Source organism: Eutrema salsugineum, unplaced genomic scaffold (genome assembly GCF_000478725.1).
Source record: "Eutrema salsugineum unplaced genomic scaffold, Eutsalg1_0 scaffold_3, whole genome shotgun sequence".
Lineage (NCBI taxonomy): Eukaryota > Viridiplantae > Streptophyta > Magnoliopsida > Brassicales > Brassicaceae > Eutrema > Eutrema salsugineum.
The window spans coordinates 16,926,297-16,950,797 of record NW_006256756.1 but is presented as its reverse complement, the minus strand read 5'-3'; the positions used below and the strand labels follow the sequence as shown (position 1 = coordinate 16,950,797).

At 42.1% G+C, this 24,501-nt stretch overlaps 2 non-coding genes across 2 annotated transcripts; one reads left to right on the top strand and one right to left on the bottom strand.

Annotated features, from left to right (window-relative positions):
• Positions 1–6,179: 6,179 nt before the first annotated feature.
• On the bottom strand, positions 6,180–6,286 carry LOC112085577. The gene has a single exon (XR_002898880.1). It is a non-coding gene; the product is annotated as a small nucleolar RNA R71 (small nucleolar RNA).
• A 15,942-nt stretch (positions 6,287–22,228) lies between these two features.
• LOC112085823 lies at positions 22,229–22,336 on the top strand. The gene has a single exon (XR_002899113.1). It is a non-coding gene; the product is annotated as a small nucleolar RNA R71 (small nucleolar RNA).
• The last annotated feature ends 2,165 nt before the right edge of the window (positions 22,337–24,501 follow it).

The following is a 24,501-nucleotide window of genomic DNA, read 5'->3' as shown; positions in this document are numbered from 1 at the left end:
TAGTCCGTTAGTCCCTCATGCGAAAATCTACACACTTAGATCTGACTTCCAGTCAACTAGCTCTTAACATTCATTAAAAATCTCGGTGGTTCTCATCAAAGAACGTCTAGGTAAGGCAATCTAGGCTAGGTGTAAAAAGGGTTATTTTAGGGGTAAGGCTTAAAGTGTTTACGGGTTACCTGAAGATCTGGAGAATGCAAGATATTATGCAAAACCGCAAGAGAGAGTGAAGCTGTTGGTATCCACAGTTTTCAGTCAATTTCTTCTTCCTCAGATTCTCTCCTAACTCCCCCAGACTTAGATTTTTATAAATCTTTCAAAAACATAGCTCTATAAACGCTTAGTAGATTCTTCTTGCTCCACAATTTCGACAATCTAGGACTCATTAGGCTTTTTGTTTCCCTCTCTCTTTTTATTCGTTTTTTTTTTTTTTTTTTTTTTTGGAAAAAGAGAGGGAACACCTTTAGATATAGAGTCTTAGAGAGCACGAAATTATCAGTTAAGATTTGTCTTGTAAAGCTTCTTGAAGTTTCTGATACTCTTCCTTCCCAATTCCATTCAGTCTCCTTTGTGAGTGACTGAAAACTGCGTCGCTCCTCTTCTCTCCGACGTTTTTGCACATATCTGCTGATATAAACTAAAGAGAGAATGCACGAGGATTGAAAACAAGGGTTTTGGGTTTAGGGTATGGTACCAGATAACGATAAACTGGTCATCTAAGACGACAAAGAGTGGTAAAAGTAAGGGTAAAAGACGTCCTAGATGTGTATGTCGATGCCTGCCTAAAATCAATGATGAGAATTAAATGTCAATATTAAGGTCAAATAAAATGAGCTAGTATATCCTGTCAGAAAGAATCTCCATGAATAGAAGTCCTCTGGTGGGATTTCGTAATGCAAGTATTCTAGCTACCGCCTAGTCTAGGCCTAAATCACAAAAAGAGCAAAAAACGAGGAAATAGCGTAGAAGCACACTGGTCTAATTCATCATAGTAATGTTTATTGTGTTTCTGGTTTGAAAACTTTTTGAAAACATTTTAAAAACGATTTTTGAAAACATTTATGAAAAACTTTTTGAAAAACTTTTTGAAAAATTTTATGTGTCCAAAACAAACTCAAAACAAATCACATTTCATTAGTAACGGATGAACATCCTCCCCCAGACTTATTTCACACTGTCCTCAGTGTGATAAATCTTGGAAAGAATGGTAAAGAAAATAGAAAAGTTGAAATGTTTAAGTGAACTTATCGTGCTGGAGAGTGCTGCTTGTCTTTTTTATTTATTCTTCCTTATTGAAAACCTGAAATTAAATGAAACAGAAACAAAGCAATGGAAAATAAAGGTCAAAGGGAAATAGATAAAATACCAAGTGGGTTGCCTCCCACTAAGCCCTTGTTTCAAGTCATTAGCTTGACATTGTTGCTTGATTAGACCTAACCGGGGTCGTGACACTCCTTGGTCTCATCATTGGCCGATGATGGATCAATCAAAAACATCACTTCTCTCTCGTCTTTGGTTTCTTCAGCCAGGTATGGCTTTACACGCTGTCCATTCACTGTAAATGAGTTTCCGGTTCTGTCCCACAGGACTATGGCTCCGTATGGCTTGACTTCCTTTATCGTGAAGGGTCCTGACCATCTTGAACGTAATTTTCCTGGAAAAAGCTTAAGACGAGAATTGAAAAGAAGAACTTTATCGTTAGGAGCAAAAGTTCTATGAATAATCTTCTTATCATGATATGCTTTAGTCTTCTCCTTGTAGATCTTCGAGTTTTCATAAGCATTGTGTCGGATTTCTTCTAACTCGTGAAGTTGAAGTAGTCTTCTTTCTCCAGCTGTTTTCAGATTCATGTTCATCTCCTTGATAGACTATTGCGCCTTATACTCTAGTTCTACTGGAAGGTGACATGCTTTTCCATAAACTAGATTGAATGGTGTTGTTCCTAATGGCGTCTTGAATGCTGTTCGATATGCCCATAATGCGTCGTCAAGCTTGGTAGACCAATCCTTGCGATGAACTGCAGTAGTTTTCTGCAAAATCGACTTGATTTCTCTGTTTGAGATCTCTACTTGACCGCTGGTTTGGGGATGGTATGGAGAAGCAACTTTATGTGTAACTCCATTCTATCTAAGAAGATTCTCGAAAACTCTGTCGATGAAATGCGATCCTCCGTCGCTTATCACAATTCTAGGAACTCCAAAACGCGGGAATATAACAGATTTAAACAGCTTCATGACAACCTTCGCATCATTGGTGGGACTAGCGACTGCTTCTACCCACTTGGAGACGTAGTCTACTGCTACTAAGATGTATTGGTTTCCAAAAGAAGTTGGAAAGGGTCCCATAAAATCTATTCCCCAGACATCAAAAATTTTGACTTCGAGAATAAAATTTTGAGGCATCTCATTCCTTTTGCTTATGTTGCCCATCCTTTGGCATTTATCGCATCGCGATATATAAGCTTGAGTATCTTTGAACAAAGTAGGCCACCATAAACCTGCTTGTAAGATTTTTGAAACAATTTTGAAGGTTGCGAAATGTCCTGCGTAAGACGAGCTATGGCATCCGAATAAAATTCCTTCAATCTCTTCTTCAGCCACGCATCTTCGGAATAACCCATCAGCACATCTCTTATAGAGATAAGGTTCATCCCAAAAATAATGTCTTACGTCTTTCAGAAACTTTTTCTTCCTATAACCAAAGAATTGCGGTGGTTCTACATCAGCTGCTAGGTAATTCGCTATGTGCCTAAACCATGGGGTGTTGAAAGCATCTGCTCGTCGCATTAGAGGACGTGGTGGTGCGGTATTTGATATGTTCATAATTTGCATCATTTAGGTTGCATAAATCATTCCAAATCATGTTTTATTTCATGCATCTTAGGTCCTTAGGGTTTGTTTTAGAACTTAGGAGATGCATTAGGTCCCAATGAGTCTTTGCATGTTTTGAGTGTCTATCAGGTGAATATGGAGCTGAAAAGATGAATCCAGGAGGTGGAATGGTGAGCAAAGCTTGAAAAAAGTGGAAAAATTGGGTCTTGGGAGATTATCGGCCATTCTCGCTGGCCAGGAAGGTTTTACCGGCCATTTTCATGTACCGCGGGAAGCTTTACCGGCCATTTCCATGTACCGCGAACGAAGTGTATCGGCCAAAATCTCCGGGTTTGAACGAGTCTCAGAAATCGCCTTTCCGGGGAGCCTTCCGGTCCGATTCAGACGGCGGGTCCTTCATAGAAGTTGGAGAGCATTGGAGCACGGTCTCATATCAAGTGGAATCGTGGAATTCGGACGCGTGAGCTGAGAGATAAGCTCGTCGGAAGGAACCCCTGTCTCGCAGGTATTCCGGACTGAGCAGATCAGTTTTGAAGGATGCGAAGGACGGTGCACTTCCAGGCCGATTCAGTTTTCGGGGCCTTCATGAGAATCAGAGACATTTGAGTCTTCTTTCCAGAACATCCGAGATCAGTCAATTCGGAGCTTTGAGCAGAAAGATACGGTCTCCGGAATGGACACATGTTTAGACGCCTCTCTCTGGTCGTGTAAATGCACTTCAAAGATATGCCCTCCAGGAAACCTTACACTTCCCAAGCACTGAAACTTCCTTCATCAAAGTTGGAGATAAATGAGTCCTCTGTCTTCTGCAACCAGAATCACTCAATTCGGACAGGTCTCCAGGAAGTTACACTCTCCGGAATGCGAGATGGTCCAGACAGTCCAGGATGACTAAGTTAAACATGCCGCGATTTCAATGCCACGGTCCACACTTGGCCGTGGCAACTTTTGTGCACCCTCGGCCAATGACACGATCTTCATGCCACGGTCTACACTTGACCGTGGCAAACACACACTTGGCTGAGAGGAACTTAGCAACCGTTCGGCGATTGACACGGCCTAAATGCCACGGTATGAGGCTTGGCCGTGGCAACATCTTGAAACCTTCGGCGATTGGCACGAGCTTAATGCCACGGTCTGGGATTTGACCGTGGCAAATGAACAAGTGGCTGGAGATAACTTCTACACAGTTTCGGCTTTTGACACGATCTCAATGCCACGGCCTGAGACTTGGCCGTGGCAAGCATATACTTGGCTGGGAAGGTCTTCACATGCATGCGGGTTTTGGCACGGTCTGAATGCCACGGTCTGGGGGCTTGACCGTGGCAACCTTTACACATCTTCGGCGTTTGACATGGTTAACTTGCCACGAGTCCCAGATGAAGCTTGATCAGACCGTGGCATCAAAAGGAACCAAGAACACAAGTAAAGACTTTGACACGGTCAGGAATGCCACGGTCACACCAAGGATGCACCAGACCGTGGCAAACCCTTCTTTGCCCATCAAGGCCGGGTCAGTACCCGGTTTGTTCCGGGTTGACCCGGTTCGCCCAAGCCTCCTTTATAAGGTTTTTAGACCTAATTTGTAGAGAACACTTAATCTACTTTTAGTCTTTTTCCCCCTTTTGTGAAAAACCACTTAATACACTTTGTTTTAGAGAGTTTGAAATCGTTTTGAAGTTTCTTTCCATCTTGTTCATCATTTCTATTCATCAAAATCAACTTCTAATCATGATTAACAACACATCTTGCAAAGGGTTTAGTGTGTTGATCATGATTAGTGAGTAGTTACCTTAATGAGGTTCTAGATGTGTAGGTTAGGGTGCTAAAGTGTTAGATTAGGAGTGCTTAGGGCTAGATTCATTGGTTCATCTCTCTAAACAACTGTTCTCTATGCTAGATCCTTGATAATCACTTGAGATCTAGATTCTGGGAATTTCATGCACCAAAAGTGTTTGATGAAATTCCTGAAAGAGTTGTGTTAGAGGTTTAAGTAATTTTTCATCATGGGAATGATTTGTTAAATGCTTGAATGATCATTGAGAACTGTTTATTAATGCATATTGATTCATATTTCACAAATGGGAATTTGGTTTGAAAATGGATTAGTATAGGGAGTTAATACCTTCATGAGAGGATTAACCTAGATTAGAGTTCTTAATCACTTGAATCATGTCTCATCATTGTCATTAGCATTTCTAGTTTAACACCAAAGCACCCTAACCATCTATCATGTCTAGAATCTCATGCCTCCATCATATCATATTCACACCATTTGTCATTGTCATTTGTCTTTAAACCTGTTTAAGTTGTTAGTTGTCATTAGTTAACCAAAATCATTCATGTTTGCTTGAATTAAGAACTTGATCACATAGTTTAGTGTCTATCACCACATTCTTGGATTGATTAACCTCTTTGTGCTACTTTGACAAGCGGATTGATAGCCCTGAGACCCTAAAAAGTCTTGTCTATCAATTGGCGCCGTTGCCGAATTGTGGTTTGATTAGCATTAAGCTCTGATCTGTTCTTGAGATCAAGTGCTTACTTTCTTGTTTTTACTGATTCCTTTCAAGTTCTGTTTGTGATTTCAGGTGTATGAACACCAGGTCTAGATCAAGAAGCTGTGGTCCTCCTTTTCCTCTAAACGATAACATCAACCTTTTGGTACCAAGGAGGAGAAGAGACAGACGTGGTAGACAAATTGATCAGACTGAGATGGCATAATAAGGAGATCACGTGGTAGATATAGAACAACCGGTTCAAGAGCAACAGGCTCAGGGTAATAGAGCTGGTAATGGAGTTGGTCAAGGGCTTCATCAGGGTAATGTTCATCAGGAACAGGTGCACCATCAACAAGCTTATGTCCACCAAGGACAAGCTCAAGCTCATCAACAAAGGCATCAGGCCAATGTTCAGCAAAGACACCAGGTGCACCACCAACCCCACCCTTTCCAACCACAGCAAAGAAGATATGAGCAACCCCAAGTCTATGTTGGGGAGAATGACAGTGCCAATGCTCATCAGTATGGAGCTGGTATTCAGGCACCACCTGTGCAAAACAACAACTTTGAAGTGAAAGCATCATTGCTGAATATGGTCCAGAACTCAAAGTTCCATGGGTTAGCAATGGAAGATCCCTTGGAACACTTGGACCAGTTTGATAAGGTGTGTGATCTGACCAAGATAAATGGAGTTTCAGAAGACAGCTTCAAGCTAAGACTATTCCCATTCAGTCTTGGTGATAAAGCTCATCAATGGGAGAAGAATCTTCCAAGAGGCTCCATTCAAACCTGGGAGCAATGCAAGCAAGCCTTCTTATCTAAGTTCTTCTCCACCTCAAGAACTGCAAAACTGAGGAACCAAATCTCTAGCTTCACTCAGCACAGCAATGAAAGTTTTGGTGAAGCATATGAGAGATTCAGGAGCTACACAAACCAATGCCCACACCATGGGTTTAGTGAGGCTTCTCTTCTCAGCACACTGTATAGGGGAGCTCTTCCCAAGATTAGAAACCAGCTGGATACTGCTTCCAATGGGAACTTTCTGGGTAAAGAGATACATGCTGCTTTAGAGCTAGTGGAGAACTTAGCATTGAGCAATGACACTTATGGTGAAGACTATGACAGATCAAATAGGTCTGAAGGTTCAAGCTCAGAACAGAGGCTCACCAGAGAAGTTAAGGAGTTGAGGAGTGAATTGGACAAGCTGAAATTCACCACTCAGAAGCCAATGCATTTTGTTGGAGAGTATGAGGAACCTTCTCAAATTTTTGAGAACATAAGTGAAGAAGGTCTTACCCAAGAGGAGCTCAACTACATTGGGAATCAGAGGTTCCAAAGATATCAGTATGGTAATGCCAATCCAAACCTCTCTTACAGGAACACCAATGTAGCTAACCCACAAGACCAGGTCTATCCCAATTCTCAAGCTCCAAAGAACTTTGTTCCCAAGAACAACTTTCAAGGGTCATTCCAACCCAAGAATCAATTTGGTCAGAATCAGAGTTTTGGTCAGCAACAACAACCATTTCAGGGCACTGGTTACACTTCACAGCAGCCAAAGGCACCACCAGGGTTTGGTCCACCACAGTTCCAACAGCAGGCGCCGGTTCAACAACAGTTTCAGCCACCAATGGTCCAACAGCAGCCACAGATGGGTACAGATATGGTTGGTATTCTGCAACAACTACTTCAGGGTCAACAGACTATGCAGCAGGAAATCAAGGAACTGAAGCAAAACCAGGCATCAAGCTCAAGGAACCAAGGTCACCTACCTGGAAAACCAGAACCCAACCCCAAGGAATATGCCAAAGCAATTACACTGAGGAGTGGCAAGGAATTACCTGGTATTGAGAACAACAAAGTGATCATTGAGGACAATGATCAACCTGAGGGGGAGGCAGCCTTAAAGGATGATCAAGTTGCTGAGAAACCAAGGACAGAAAAAGGTAAAGAGGTAGCAAAGGAACCAGAACCAGAGAAGAAGTATGTGCCACCACCTCCATACCAACCCAAGCTCCCATTTCCGGGGAGATTTAAGAAGCAACTAGTGAACAAGGCAAGAGCTGTATTTGAGAAGGCACTCAAAGAGACACCACTCACAATGCCTCTCATTGATGCATTCCTAATGATGCCAAAGATGGGGAAGTTCTTGAAGGATGCAATTCTGAACAAGACAAAAGAGCTTCAAGGCATGGTAGTACTAAGTCATGAATGCAGTGCTATCATTCAGAAGAAGTCCATTCCAAGGAAGTTAACTGATCTAGGGAGCTTCACACTCCCTTGTGCCATTGGACCTCTTCTATTCTCTGGATGTCTTTGTGATTTAGGAGCATCAGTCAGCTTGATGCCATTCTCCATAGCTAAGAAGTTGGGCTTTAGAGTTTTCAAACCCTCAAGGATTTCTCTTATCCTTGCAGATAGATCAATTAGATTGCCTGTTGGTATGTTGGAAGATCTACCTGTCAAGATAGGTGGTTTTGAGGTTCCAACAGATTTTATTGTGCTGGAAATGGATGAGGAACCAGTAGATCCTCTCATCTTGGGCAGGCCATTCTTAGCAACTGCAGGAGCCATCATTGATGTGAGAGGTGGGATAATAGAGCTTCAACTTGGGTCTGAAAGGCTCAAGTTTGATGTGAATGAGATGATGAAGAAACCCACCATTGAAGGTCAATGTTTCTATGTGGAGACAATGGACCAGTTGGCTGATGAGCTGCTTGAGGAGCTGAACACTGAGGATCCTCTTCAAGCTGCTCTAACTCAAGAACAAGGAGAGAATGAGCTCTTGGCTGAAGCAAGTGAAGGGTATAAGCTGTATCTGGACAATGCAAGAGAGCTGGGTCCTGAAACAAGGTTTTTGGAGCTGGAACAAAGAGGCTCTGAAGTCTTTGCTATCAAGGAATCAGTCACCAGCCAAAGCAACCTGGACCAGGACTGGAATGAGGCGGATGCACCCTCTGTTGAGCTCAAGCCTCTACCAACAGGGCTCAGGTATGCATTCTTAGGCCTAAACTCTACTTTTCCCGTGATCATAAATGATAACTTGCTGGAGCATGAAGAACGTGCATTACTTAGTGAAATAAGGAAATTCAGGAGAGCCATAGGGTATTCCTTGGCAGATATTAGAGGAATCTCTCCTGATATATGCACCCACAGGATCCACCTGGAGGACCAAGCCATGTCCTCTATTGAGCACCAACGTAGACTTAACCCCAACCTTAGGGAAGTGGTTAAGAAGGAGATACTAAAGCTTCTTGAGGCAGGGATAATTTACCCAATCTCTGACTCAAGATGGGTGTCTCCTGTTCACGTTGTGCCCAAGAAAGGTGGGATCACAGTGGTGAAAAACGATAAGGATGAACTCATAGCTCAAAGAACCATAACTGGCCATCGCATGTGCATTGACTATAGGAAATTGAATTCTGCTTCTAGAAAAGATCATTTCCCCTTACCATTCATTGATCAAATGCTTGAAAGGTTAGCTAATCATCCTTATTTTTGTTTTCTCGATGGGTACTCTGGATTTTTTCAAATTCCCATAGATCCAAGAGATCAAGAGAAAACAACATTCACATGCCCTTATGGCACTTATGCTTATAGGAGAATGCCCTTCGGTTTATGTAATGCACCGGCCACTTTTCAAAGATGTATGATGCACATTTTCTCTGACATTATTGAAGAGAAAGTTGAGGTGTTCATGGATGACTTTAGTGTCTATGGCTCCTCCTTCTCGGATTGTCTCTCTAATTTGACACAGGTGTTGGAGAGATGTGAGCAGCACAACTTGGTGCTGAACTGGGAGAAGTGTCATTTCATGGTGCAAGAAGGAATAGTCCTTGGGCACAAGGTCTCTGAAAAGGGTATTGAGGTTGATAAGGCAAAGGTGGAGGTGATGGTGAATCTGCAAACCCCCACTTCAGTTAAAGGGATAAGGAGCTTCCTGGGTCATGCAGGGTTTTATAGAAGATTCATAAAAGACTTCTCAAGGATTGCCAGGCCCTTAACAAGACTGTTGTGTAAGGAAGTGGATTTCATCTTTGATGCTGAATGTGAAGAAGCCTTCAAGTTGATCAAGGAGGCATTGGTTAGTGCACCAATAGTTCAGGCACCAGACTGGTCTCTACCTTTTGAGGTCATGACAGATGCTTCTGACTTTGCTGTTGGAGCAGTACTTGGACAAAAGAAAGACAAGAAGCTGCATGTGATCTACTATGCCAGTAGAACACTTGACTCTGCCCAAGAAAAGTATGCTACAACTGAAAAGGAAATGCTGGCAATAGTTTTTGCCTTTGATAAGTTCAGAAGCTACCTGGTGGGATCAAAGGTCATTGTGTATACTGATCATGCAGCCCTCAGGTACTTGATGACCAAGAAAGATGCCAAGCCAAGGCTGTTGAGATGGGTTTTATTGCTCCAAGAGTTTGATATGGAAGTGCTTGATAAAAAGGGGATTGAGAATGGTGCTGCAGACCATCTCTCAAGGCTGAGGATTGAAGAAAAAGTCCCCATAGATGATGCTTTGCCTGAAGAGTCTCTGATGGTGCTCGATTCCTACTTGGAATTTGAGGAAGTAGAGAGCATTCAAGAAAGGAGGATGCCTTGGTTTGCAGACATAGTGAACTATCTTGCATGTGGGGTGGAGCCTCCTGAATTGGATGCTTACAAGAGGAAAAAGTTCTTCAGAGATGTCCAGAGATACTATTGGGATGAGCCCTACCTCTATGTTCTGAACAAGGATCAGCTTTATAGAAGGTGTCTTGCTGAAGAGGAGATGCAACCTGTGTTGCAAGAATGTCATGGTTCTGCTTTTGGAGGTCACATGGGGGCATTCAAAACTGTGGCAAAGGTTCTTCAAAGTGGGTTTTGGTGGCCTACAATGTTCAAAGATGCCCAGTTGGTGGTTTCAGCATGTGATGCCTGTCAGAGGCATGGGAACATATCTAAGAGAAGTGAGATGCCTCAAAACCCCATTCTAGAGGTTGAGATCTTTGATTGCTGGGGGATTGACTTTATGGGACCTTTCATTTCATCCTATGGAAATCAATACATACTTGTTGCTGTGGACTATGTGTCCAAATGGGTTGAGGCCATTGCTTCCCCTACCAATGATTCCAAGGTTGTAGTGAGGCTGTTCAAGAACATCATCTTCCCAAGGTTTGGAGTTCCAAGGGTTGTCATCTCTGATGGAGGATCCCATTTTGTGAACAAGACTCTGGAAGGTTTATTGAGAAAGCATGGAGTTAAACACAAGATAGCTACTCCATATCATCCTCAAACTAGTGGCCAGGTTGAAGTATCCAATAGACAGATCAAGGCCATTCTTGAGAGGACTGTTAGCTCAAGCAGAAAAGATTGGAGCAAAAGGCTAGATGATGCATTATGGGCTTACAGGACTGCCTTTAAAACTCCAATTGGAACATCACCATTCAGTTTGCTATATGGGAAGAGCTGCCACCTTCCTGTTGAGTTGGAGTACAAAGCTATGTGGGCTGTGAAGTTTCTAAACTTTGATATCAAGACAGCTCAAGAGAAAAGGATCATGCAACTTCATGAACTTGAGGAGATCAGGCTTGAAGCTTTTGAAAGCTCAAAAATCTATAAGGAGAAGACCAAGGCCCTGCATGACCAGAAGATTCTAAAAAGGGAGTTCAAGTCTGGTGATTTGGTCTTGCTTTTCAACTCCAGACTTAAGTTGTTCAGACTTAAGTTGTTTCCAGGAAAGCTTAAGTCTAGGTGGTCTGGACGTGAGGCCTTATGGTGCCATTGTCTTGGAAGGGAAGAATGGTCAGGAATTTGTGGTGAATGGACAGAGAATCAAGCATTACTTAGTTTCACAAGGGAAGGAGGAAGCTACATCAGTTCCCCTTCTTGATCCACCAGCCTGTTAATCAGGTTCCCAAAGTCAAACTTAGAGACATTAAACAAAGTGCTCTTGGGAGACACCCCAAGCTTATCCTTTGTAAATATGCTTTTGATCTTCTGATTCTTTTCTTTTTTTTATGTTTTAGGATGTTTTGATGGGTCTGTTGAGTGTTTACAGGTGTTAGGTGTGAGTCTAAACCTTTGGAAAGTGAATGCAGAATGAAAAGAGATGAAGGAATGGAGACAAGCTTGTGCTCGGCCTTTGACATGGGGGCCGGCCACGATCAAAAACAAGGCATGGCAAGTCTCTTTGTGCTGCCACGGGGAGATAATCACGGTCTCAAGGCCAGACCGTGGCAAAAGGAGGCATGTGTTCGGTGAATGCCACGGCCTTGTAACATGGAACCTAAGCGGCCGTGGCAAAAGAGAAAAGAAGAAGGGACTAGGCTCGGACAATGCCACGGTTGGGGTTGCCACGGGAAGGAGTCAGGCCGTGGCAAAGTACACAAAAATCACAAACGTTCGGTGATTGCCACGGTGGGAATGACACGAGACACACCAAGGCCGAGGCAAGAACAAAAGGGGACCAGGCAACATTCGGACAATGCCACGATTAGGTTGCCAAAGAGGTTTGCCACGGTCTACAAGACACGGGCTAAAAGCCTGACCGTGGCAAAGTTTTTGAGGGTTTGACCGAAGAGTGAGCACAGCCACGAGGGGTTTGCCACGGGGACACAATCATACCGTGGCAGGAAGAAAGAAGAAGGACAATGCTCGGGGTTTGCCACGGCCTGAAGACACGACCAAGTCGAGACCGCGGCAAAGAGGCAGCATCCTCGAGTGATAGACACGGGCATGTGACACGGTCAAAGAGGCGCAATCCAAAATTTGAATTCCAGTTGACCGTACGGACGTTGACCGGTCAACAGACGCGCCAGGCCAGCTGTTCCCCACCACTCTTTCTTCTTCATCGCGAGTTTGCTCTCTCTTCTCCATTCTTGAACTCTAAACTTTCATATCTCTCTCGTTGCTGCATCAAATTGAGTGATTCCAACTGCATTGAACTCGTATTCCTGTCTAGTTTCTTGTTGCACATCCGTTTTACACTCGAAACTTGAAGATTCCAAGGTATTTAATCTGTTAAAACTCACCTTTTCCATGCTTTAAAGTACTGTTCATGAACAGAGAAAAACAAATGGAATCGATTTTAATGGGTTTCTTGATACCTTGGAATCATTTTGTGAGTGTTGTGCAAGTAGAATGGATAGGGATTTCATGAATCTTGCTTGAGAATGACCTGTTCTTGGAATTTTTGAGAAATTTTCTTGAAAATCACCATGTGAATAGATTTTTTTTTTTTTTTTTTAAGAAATTGTGTTTCAAGCTGAACTATTTGTGTGCATTGCTTCTTGCTAATGAGTTTTTAATCAGCTTGCAATACCTTCTTTTAAAGAAAAATCGATTGGTGCTGCTCATGAACTTGGTGAATTTTTGAAAAACTTTTGTTGTTCTCTTGCTTTGGTGCTTACAATGGTTTGAGAAAATGCAGGATGGGAGGAACAAAAAGACAAGCAGCCATGGAGAAATCTAAAAAAGAGAAATCAGAGGAGCAGATTTTGCCTTTTGGGCACAAAGTTTTCGAGAAACAGAAACGGAGGAGAAAGCCAAAGGATTCAGCTGAAAAGAAAACAAAGAAGATTGCTGCACCAAAGAAAACAAAGGCCTCCACTTCAAAAACTTCTGGTACAGAGCTGGCATTGGTTGAGGTCGTTCACAGAGCAGGAAAAGAGGTGGTTGTGGCTGAGGATGAAGAAGGAACAGAGAGTGACCCTGAAACAGCATTGAAGCGGGCCAAGAAAGCAAAGCCAGGTTCTGAGGAAAGAGAGCCAACTTTTGATGACTACTTTGACATGTTCAGAGATGCGAAAGTGCAGCAAACCAAGTTCCCTGATATGGAGCTGCTGAGGAAGATGGGTATTCTTGAAGAAGTTCAGCTCATTTTCAACAACATGGGGTTTGGTGGATTCTTTGAGATTAGAGATGTGGCTCATGATGGTGTTACACAAGAATTTCTTGCATCCCTTCAAGTTTGTGGATATGGCCCAAGAGATGCAAGAATCAAAGAGGGCAATGGTCTTGGGCACATAGAATTCACAATAGATGGTGCACAACACCATGTAAGCTTCAAAGAACTTGATGAGATCTTTGCTTTTACAAGGCCTGCACAAGAAGAGACAGTGAAGTTCACATACCCTGATCACATGATCACTGACTTGTGGGATACAATTGCTTTTGGGAGCTTCAGAGGAGGAAGATGCAAGAGTTCATGGATAAGAAACCCAGAAATCCGCTATGCTCACAAGGTGCTTTGCCAAATGTTCTTTACCAAGCACAATGATGGAGTGGTGCATCTAGCCGACATGGAGCTATTGGGTATGGGTCTTCATCCTCTCATCAGTCACTTGAAGATCAAGAGAGAGTTTCACCTTCCACATTACATCCCTTCTAGTGGTGCATTCTTGGCACGCCAAATGCTGATTTACAAGGACATTGCTTGGAGTGAGGGTAAAAGAAAGAAGCTCACTAAGTTGCACAATGGATGGCTAGTGACAAGGATTCTGAAAGCAAGAGGTTTTGTCTTTGATAATGTTGCAGTCAGACCTGGGTTGATTGATGAAGTTACCCTCACCAAGGTTGGGTTTCTAAAAGAAAGCAATGGTGTACACTTCTTGTACACTTTCAAGCTTTTGCAAGATGAAAAAGTTCATGTTCTGTTGCCAAACCCAGCCATCACCACTCTCACAGAAAGGCACAATGTCTCCTATATTGTCCTAAAAGATCAGCTCTACAACTCAGCCATTCACCCTCCAATCCCCAAATGTAAGAAGCCAATCAGTTCTAAGGGTAAAGAGCCAGTTGAAGAGGAGGACATAACTAGGACCGCTGGTTGTGAGAATGAGGGGCCAAGAGATTTTGAAAGAAGGATGGGTGCAGGAAGGTATCACTTTGATCCTTACTTTTGGGGTGAGCCTGACTATCACACAAGGAAGCTGTATTCCAGAGTTAACACCCTTCAGAAATGGTGCAAATGGCAAGACAAAACGATCCACAAGCTGGTCGACTGTGTTAGGCAGCTTAAGAAGAAGGTTAAAAAGCTCACAGCTCCAGCCACCTCACCCAAACGAGATACAAGAGAAGAGGTGGGAGAAAGCTCAGCTGCCAATGACCTTGCGCTACCACCAGGAAAAGAAGATTGGGTGAATCCGGCCACAGCGTTCCAACCAGACTCACCTGAGAGCAGCCCACCCAGATATTCCACCCCATCATGTTCAACCTCCAATCCATCCCATTACTTGGGATCAGACCTCAGCGATTGAGGTAAACACTCAAAACCTTGTAAATAGCATGTAGACTTTCTTTTTCTTTTGCATTTTGCCTGTTTGCTTTGGTTTCACTTCTTTCTCATACTTTTATAACACAAGGGACTGTGTTATTTAAGTGTGGGGGAGGAGTTTCATCCTTTACTAATCATGTTTTCTATTTTCCTATTTTACACTTTGAGTCTTGAGTCACATTCTAGTTGCATATTCATGTAGTCTCATCTAAGTGCATATAAAAACCAAAAAAATGATCATGTAGTTGCACTCTCATTTTTTTAGGATTGAGTCTAGATTGCATTTGCATATAGGTTGCATCTTGCAGGGAGTAATGATAGGTTTTCTAGAGAGTATATCACTTTGAGAACTTGAATTGAATATGCTTGTGAATCTTTTTCTGTGCTTGCAAAGTCTGAAATGATTTGAATCTGAGAAGCAAGTTTGAATTGAACTCAACTCTAATTAAGCGGGAACCTTGAACTTGACTTGAAAATATCTTGTGATGCATTGTTTGAAAAAGCTTGTGGATACCAATATACATACTTGAGCTAGAACCATTGTTTTTACCACTCTTTTCCTTAGCTCAAGTAGCTGAATCCACATCATGGATCAGTTCCCATACCTTGAACCCATCCTTCTTTCAAGCCAATGTTTGTGTGTGAATTGAAAGGCCACCTTGGATCAAACTTAGCAGAAAGTGTTAGGTTTAGAGCGACAAGGGCAGGTCTCATTGAGTGCTGTGTTCCAACATCAAGGAACTGAGAGTTTTGGCGAGGAATAAGTGTGGGGGAAAAGACCTTTTGGTGAGTGGAAAAAGGTGAGATGAGTGGGAAAGAGAGAGTGAAAATAGCTAGGGGAATGAAAGAAAAAGAAATCAGTCTTGGTGTTTTGAGAAAGTGAGCTCTGGTTTGTTGAAAAGAAAGAGTCTAACCTCTAAGTAAAACAAAAAAAAAAAGGGAGGAAGAAAAGAAGCCAAAGGCTCAAATGTTTTGTTAAGAAAGAAAGAAGAGGCTAGAAGTTGTAAAAGAAAAAGAGCTGTGTAAAGTTTGAGTTCCAAGACTTGAGAGGAAATGTGAAAAGTAAATCCCCTAGTGAGAGGAAAATGAGAGTGAAAAGTGAGGATTTTTGAGCAAGTGAGGAAGCTTTGAGTAGAGGGTGGGGTGTGATGAGTCTTTGCCCTTGTATGCATAGGTTGCTTTTTACCTTTAGCATTCTGCCAAAGTTTGATCATTCATAGAGAGATCCCTTTGCTGCATTTAACCCACTTGAACACTGATGAGATCATTTTAATCTCATAGCCTCTCCTAGCCAAGCCAGCTTGTTTAAACATTGCATCATGAGGTTCACCTGATAAAAGCTTAATAAATGTGGAAGAGTTGAGAGAGAGAAGAACTTGTGGAGATTCCTTGCGGAGTTGACATATATCTGAGTATGACTTTGCATTGCATAATTGAGCATGAACTTGTATTCTCATTGTGATCACTTCTCTCAAAATGAAAATGTGAACTCCCATTGCATACAACCTCTTTCTCTCATTTGCTCTTTTTGCTTGAGGACAAGCAAAGGACAAGTGTGGGGGAGTTGATATGTTCATAATTTGCATCATTTAGGTTGCATAAATCATTCCAAATCATGTTTTATTTCATGCATCTTAGGTCCTTAGGGTTTGTTTTAGAACTTAGGAGATGCATTAGGTCCCAATGAGTCTTTGCATGTTTTGAGTGTCTATCAGGTGAATATGGAGCTGAAAAGATGAATCCAGGAGGTGGAATGGTGAGCAAAGCTTGAAAAAAGTGGAAAAATTGGGTCTTGGGAGATTATCGGCCATTCTCGCTGGCCAGGAAGGTTTTACCGGCCATTTTCATGTACCGCGGGAAGCTTTACCGGCCATTTCCATGTACCGCGAACGAAGTGTATCGGCCAAAATCTCCGGGTTTGAACGAGTCTCAGAAATCGCCTGTCCGGGGAGCCTTCCGGTCCGATTCAGACGGCGGGTCCTTCATAGAAGTTGGAGAGCATTGGAGCACGGTCTCATATCAAGTGGAATCGTGGAATTCGGACGCGTGAGCAGAGAGATAAGCTCGTCGGAAGGAACCCCTGTCTCGCAGGTATTCCGGACCGAGCAGATCAGTTTTGAAGGATGCGAAGGACGGTGCACTTCCAGGCCGATTCAGTTTTCGGGGCCTTCATGAGAATCAGAGACATTTGAGTCTTCTTTCCAGAACATCCGAGATCAGTCAATTCGGAGGTTTTAGCAGAAAGATACGGTCTCCGGAATGGACACATGTTTAGACGCCTCTCTCTGGTCGTGTAAATGCACTTCAAAGATATGCCCTCCAGGAAACCTTACACTTCCCAAGCACTGAAACTTCCTTCAACAAAGTTGGAGATAAATGAGTCCTCTGTCTTCTGCAACCAGAATCACTCAATTCAGACAGATCTCCAGGAAGTTACACTCTGCGGAATGCGAGATGGTCCAGACAGCCCAGGATGACTAAGTTAAACATGCCGCGATTTCAATGCCACGGTCCACACTTGGCCGTGGCAACTTTTGTGCACCCTCGGCCAATGACACGATCTTCATGCCACGGTCTACACTTGACCGTGGCAAACACACACTTGGCTGAGAGGAACTTAGCAACCGTTCGGCGATTGACACGGCCTAAATGCCACGGTATGAGGCTTGGCCGTGGCAACATCTTGAAACCTTCGGCGATTGGCACGAGCTTAATGCCACGGTCTGGGATTTGACCGTGGCAAATGAAGAAGTGGCTGGAGATAACTTCTACACAGTTTCGGCTTTTGACACGATCTCAATGCCACGGCCTGAGACTTGGCCGTGACAAGCATATACTTGGCTGGGAAGGTCTTCACATGCATGCGGGTTTTGGCACGGTCTGAATGCCACGGTCTGGGGGCTTGACCGTGGTAACCTTTACACATCTTCGGCGTTCGACACGGTTAACTTGCCACGAGTCCCAGATGAAGCTTGATCAGATCGTGGCATCAAAATGAACCAAGAACACAATGAAGTCTTTGACACGGTCAGGAATGCCACGGTCACACCAAGGACACACCAGACCGTGGCAAACCCTTCTTTGCCCATCAAGGCCGGGTCAGTACCCGGTTTGTTCCGGGTTGACCCGGTTCGCCCAAGCCTCCTTTATAAGGTTTTTAGACCTAATTTGTAGAGAACACTTAATCTACTTTTAGTCTTTTTCCCCCTTTTGTGAAAAACCACTTAATACACTTTGTTTTAGAGAGTTTGAAATCGTTTTGAAGTTTCTTTCCATCTTGTTCATCATTTCTATTCATCAAAATCAACTTCTAATCATGATTAACAACACATCTTGCAAAGGGTTTAGTGTGTTGATCATGATTAGTGAGTAGTTACCTTAATGAGGTTCTAGATGTGTAGGTTAGGATGCTAAAGTGTTAGATTAGGAGTGCTTAGGGGCTAGATTCATTGGTTCATTTCTCTAAACAACTGTTCTCTATGCTAGATCCTTGATAATCACTTGAGATCTAGATTCTGGGAATTTCATGCACCAAAAGTGTTTGATGAAATTCCTGAAAGAGTTGTGTTAGAGGTTTAAGTAATTTTTCATCATGGGAATGATTTGTTAAATGCTTGAATGATCATTGAGAACTGTTTATTAATGCATATTGATTCATATTTCACAAATGGGAATTTGGTTTGAAAATGGATTAGTATAGGGAGTTAATACCTTCATGAGAGGATTAACCTAGATTAGAGTTCTTAATCACTTGAATCATGTCTCATCATTGTCATTAGCATTTCTAGTTTAACACCAAAGCACCCTAACCATCTATCATGTCTAGAATCTCATGCCTCCATCATATCATATTCACACCATTTGTCATTGTCATTTGTCTTTAAACCTGTTTAAGTTGTTAGTTGTCATTAGTTAACCAAAATCATTCATGTTTGCTTGAATTAAGAACTTGATCACATAGTTTAGTGTCTATCACCACATTCTTGGATTGATTAACCTCTTTGTGCTACTTTGACAAGGGGATTGATAGCCCTGAGACCCTAAAAAGTCTTGTCTATCAGTATTGGCATTGAGGGTAGTATCTATTGCATAGATGTTTTCTTCTGGCAAGCTGTCATTTAGAGGCAATCTTTCTTCAACTCGAATTCGTGAAAGATGGTCTTCAACTCCATTATCTGCTCCTTTCCGATCTCGAATTTCGATATCGAATTCTTGCAGTAAGAGGATCCATCTTATCAACCGAGGTTTAGCGTCTTTCTTAGACATTAAATACTTGATTGCAGCATGATCAGTATGAACTATGACCTTAGATCCTATGAGATAAGAACGGAATTTCTCAAATGCAAATACGACAGCTAGAAGTTCTTTCTCTATTGTAGCATAATTGCATTGAGCTTCGTCTAGAATTTTGCTTGCGTAGTAGATTAAGTGCAGTTTCTTATCTTTTCGTTGGCCGAGCACTGCTCCGACTGCATAGTCACTTGCATCACACATGATTTTGAATGGGAGTTCCCAATCAGGTGCTTGCACGACTAGAGCGGAAACAAGGGCTTGTTTGATCTTATGAAACGCGGCTAAGCACTCATCATCGAACTCGAAGTTCGTTTCTTTGCAAAGCAAACGCGTAAGAGGTCTAGCTATTTGAGAAAAATCTTTTATGAATCGCCTATAGAATCCTGAGTGTCCTAAGAAACTATGAATTCCTTTTACGTTTGTGGGAGGTTGTAGGCTGGTCATGACCTCGATTTTAGCTTTGTCAACTTCAATTTCTTTTCCGGAAATTCTGTGCCCAAGCACGATTCCGTCTTGTACCATGAAGTGACATTTTTCCCAATTTAATACTAAGTGCTTATCTTCACATCTTTGCAGAACTTTACCAAGATTGGCTAAGCATTTTTCAAAAGAAGATCCATAAACAGAGAATCGTCCATGAATACTTCCATGAAATCCTCAATAAAATCTGTGAAGATCGACATCATGCACCGCTGGAAGGTAGCAGGTGCATTATACAATCCAAAAAGCATACGTCGGTAAGCGAACGTGCCATATGGACAAGTGAATGTCGTTTTTTCTTGATCCTCCGGGCGAATAGGAATTTGGAAAAATCCGGATTATCCATCAAGAAAGCAATAGTAGGGGTGATTAGCTAATCTTTCTAGCATTTGATCTATGAATGGAAGTGGAAAATGATCTTTCGTAGTTGCTGCATTCAGTTTCCGGTAATCGATACACATACGATGTCCAGTTACTGTTCTTGTAGCGATCATTTCATCTTTATCATTTTTAATGACAGTGACTCCTCCTTTCTTCGGAACAACATGAACTGGGCTAACCCAAGTGCTATCTGAGATAGGAAAGATTATTCCAGCTTCTAAAAGCTTCATAATCTCCTTCTTGACAACATCCATGAGATTGGGGTTCAGTCTCCTTTGACTTTTGATTGAGTTTTTAGCATTATCCTCTAGCTTAATCTTGTGCATACAAAGATCTGGAGAGATTCCAGGTATGTCATCAAGTGAATATCCTAAGGCTTTTCTATGCTTTCTCAGCTCAGTCAACAGCATTGTGGTTTCTTCTTCCGTCAAACCAGAGTTTATTTTGACAGGATAAGTAGAATTTGGTCCAAGGAAGGCGTACTTAAGTCCGACGGGAAGAGGTTTAAGCTTGACTTTAGGGGCTTTAAGCTCACTCCAAAGATCGTTAATTGCTGCAGCAGTGTCTTTAGGAGGTGTAGGAATGTTTGTTTGGTCCTTAAGATCTAGATAGTGTAGAGGTTTCCTATAAGTTCCGGACTTATCAAGCATACGTGCACATTCAGTAGAAATTCCTTCAAGGAAATTGCGTTCATCTTTTGCGGGTGAAAGCGTGACACTTAAAGGGTCGTCTAGAAGCAGATCTTCTAGACTTCCTCAATAATTCCGTCTAACTCATCAACCCAACAAATTTTGCCATCCAAAGTTGGTTTATCGAAACTTTTGTTCATGTCAAACTGCATAACTAGGCCAGCTAGATGAAGGTCAATTTTTCCTTCAGGAACATTGATTATGGCTCCGGCTCTAAATAGGAATGGTCGTCCAAGAATAAGTGGATCCTTAGGTTCTTTTTCTAGTTCTAGAACTACGAAATCGGTTGGTATGGAACATTTTTCGATTTCGACGGGAACATAAACTAAGATACCTACAGGTTGTCTAACGGAACGATCAGCTAGTACTAAAGAAATCTTAGTGGGCTTGAAAGTGTGATGTCCTAAACGTTTTGCTACTGAAAGAGGCATCATGTTTATGCTAGAACCTAAATCACAGAGAGCACGCTCAAAAGCTACATCATTGATGGTGCATGAAAGTACAAAGCTTCCAGGATCGTTTTTCTTTTCAGGGATTCGGCTTTGCAGAATAGAACTACATTCATGGGTTATCATCATAATGCCTTCTGCAAGAGTTAAAGAATTTGTTAGAATACCCTTCATGTATTTTCTTAAAGCAGGAATCATAGCACAAGCTTCTACGAAAGGTAATCTCACATTTAACTGATCGATTAGCTCTTTAAGCTTAGCTTTTTCTTTTTCTTTCTTAGGGGCTCTTAAGGCTCTAGGATATGGAGGTTTAGGTTTATAGACATGAGTTGGTGGAGGAGGGATTGGGTCTTCTCCAAGGATTTCCCGGGATGAATCTTCTCTTACTTCTTCTCCATCCTTCTCTCCTACCATTTCCTTTTCAACATCTTCATTCGTGATTCTTTCTTTTTCTTTCTCCTTTTCCTTACCCTTTTCCTTATCTTCGGGATCTTTAGGAAATTCAGGCTCTTTGTAAGCTAATCCACTCCTAAGTGTGATAGCTTTCACATCATCGGAGGGATCTGCTTCACTTGAGCTTTCGAAAGAATTTTCACATGGCTCCTCTTCAGATTTTTCTAAGTTTTTAGAATTAGTTTTGACCATTATGTTAAGGAGGGTATCGGAATCCTTCTGCATCTCTTTTAGTTCAGATCTAAGATCACTAATCTCTTGAGACATAGATTTTTCAAGCTCTAGAATCTTTTTGTTTAGGTTTTCAGCTTCAGAAGAGGGAAAACTTGGATAGGAAACAAGACTAGATTGAATACCCAAGATTGGTTCGGAAGGTGGTTTCCAACCAGGCTCGGAAGACAATTTCCCGCGGTCAGGTGGCTCACGACCGCGGTGAAACACGTCTTGGCCGCGGTCAGAACCAGCACGACCGCGGTGAAAGCTTGGTTGGCCGCGGTCCGGACGAATGGACCCGCGGTGATCAGAAACAAATGGAAAATCTTGAATTTGATAGACTACTGCAGTGTTTATCATCCCTTGATCATAAGAATATATTGGGTTGTCCCAGCCATCAAAGTTACACGTATTGTGTACCTTATTTGGTTGTTGCAATCCAAGATGACTCATTATGTGACGGAGACACTTTATAACTTCTGAAATTTCTTCTTTTTTCTCAGGAAGTGCAGAATTACCAAAGGTTACTTGATTTTGGATGCTGTTTCCTAAATTTTTAATGAAAACGTGAGCATCTTCTACAGATCTAGTTGTGAAATCTCCATTACTTGCTATATCAAAAGAGTGTCGCAACTCTGGAGCTATACCGCGATAGAAGATACTTAGCAGGTATTCCTCGGCATATCCATGGTGTGGACAATCTCTTTGGTATTCCCTAAATCTTTCCCAAGTATCTAAAAGATATTCATCTTCTTTTTGTTTAAAAGTTCTTATCTTCTTTCTTAAGAGATTTGTACGATTTCTAGTATAAAAACGATTTAGGAAAGCAGTTCTACACGCTGCCCACGTTTTTAGTGAAGCAGATGGCAAAGATTTTAGCCATTTGCTGGCCTTATCTCTAAGAGAGAATGGGAAAAGACTACACTTGTGGTAATCCCCATTTGCTGTAATGGTTGCACATAATTCTTCTTAAGTCTCGATATGGTCTATCGGGTTTTCGAATGAATAACCAGAGAATTGATTTTGTTGAACTAAATGGATATGGGGTACCTTAATTTCGGTTTTGCCATCCTCAGGTAAGGCTGGTTGAATAGCTCTTCGATCTCCCATTAACTTTTCGAGTGAATCGAAACTTCCAATCAGTTCATCATCATCTTTGTGTTTGACCGATCCGATCAGCTCATTGTCAGCATAGATCGGTTCTTCAAACTCATCATCAGTCAGGTCATCATCGCTTGGATCACCATCCACACGATTTGGTGGATCACCAAGAGTCCCGGGAACATGTTCCCGGTCTCTTATCGCAGAGAAACCTGAAAAATTCAAAAGAAAAAGTAAAAATAAACAAGTGTTCTAATGGATTTAAGCTGGGATTCGCAACGAAACAAATTTAAGTCCCCGGCAATGGCGCCAAAAACTTGATGCGAGTTGTAAACGGGGTTTGTTGTTTTCGTTTTACTAAGCTTCAGGTTTTAAATTTATAACCCCTAAATGTCTGCAAGTGCACAGATGTGCGCTGTAGTACTTAGGGTATCGATCCACAGAGATTTAGTTGTTTCCGTACGAATTCACGGCTACGCTTAAATCAGATTAGAACTAAAAGGGTTTTAGTTTTGGTTTTGGGTTTTTGGTTGTCACTAAATCTAAACTAGAAAGCTAAACAAGTAAAAGCAATTGAAAGTGAAAGCAAATAAAAGCAAGTAAAAATCGATTATGAATGAAAGCAGGTAACAAGTAAATAAAAACGAAAGCAAGTAAAACAAGTAGTAAGAGATTAAACAAGAGGCGAATTGAAGCAAGTAAAATCGAATGAAAAGCAAATAAATAGTGATTAAAAAGCAGATGAAATTGAAGGTTGTAAGCAATAAAAGACAAACCTTGGGCATCAAGGGTAATTCACAGGGGTTCATGGACTAGGCTATGTCGATTTTAAGCATATGATAAAGGTAATCAACTACGTATGTTCTAGAACTCGAGGCACGGAAGTATGAATAGCCTACTTTCGCAGCACTAAACAACTATCTCTCGCAAACCTAATCAGTAGGTTTCCACTCTGATTCTGGAAGGGAGAAGATGCAATAGCAGAACAAGACTCATCAATATTCACAACTCAACTACAAGTAGGTTTCCACTCCTATAGAAGAATTGCTCGTTTCACCCTAGTTCAGACAATCAATAAAAGCTTTCGCAACATATCATATCAGATCGGCTTCTAAGTGGCCAGCAAAGAATCACGCAATAAGATTAAAGGCAAACGAAGAACATCTAGAAGATTAATAATCCTAAATCTATCGATTCATAAGCAAAGACACATGAAATTCCCTTTGAAAAATCCCTTTAAACCCAACTGGGTAACTACTCAAACATATTGTAAACAATCATCATAGAGTATTGAAAGTTGCAGGAAATTAAAGAAAAGAAGAAAGGAGAACGAAGAACGGAGAAGCAGAAAGAGGCGCGATGGTCACTCCTGCGGCGGCTCCTCTTCGAAGACGGCGGCGGATCCTCCTTAGGGTTGCACGAAAGTCTCTCTCTCTCCTCTTTGTCTATTAGTTTCGGTGTCTCCTCTTTAGAATGACCTAAAGGGGGTATTTATAGCTTCTGGGGTGGTCCTGGACACTTAGGGCTTCAAAAATAACGAAAGGAATTGATCTGGGCTTTAATTAAGTCGTCGGGAAAAGTGAACGACCAAAGTCCGCGGTCGCGGTGGCTCTACCCGGGGAAAATGAGTGTTGGCCGCGGTCCCGGCTCATGCTCTCTTCCGGAACTGCATTTTCTGTCATTCTTGCATCGGGAGTATCTGAAGATCTAACCGTTGGATTGTCTCCAAACCAAGTGCATTAGAAACCTGGTTGGATCCTCTATGTTGTCTCAAATTTTGGGGGTGATCAGGCGGTGAGAAGGTCTTCATCGCTTGTCATACTTCTGATGGTCTGCATTTATCCAAAATTGCTC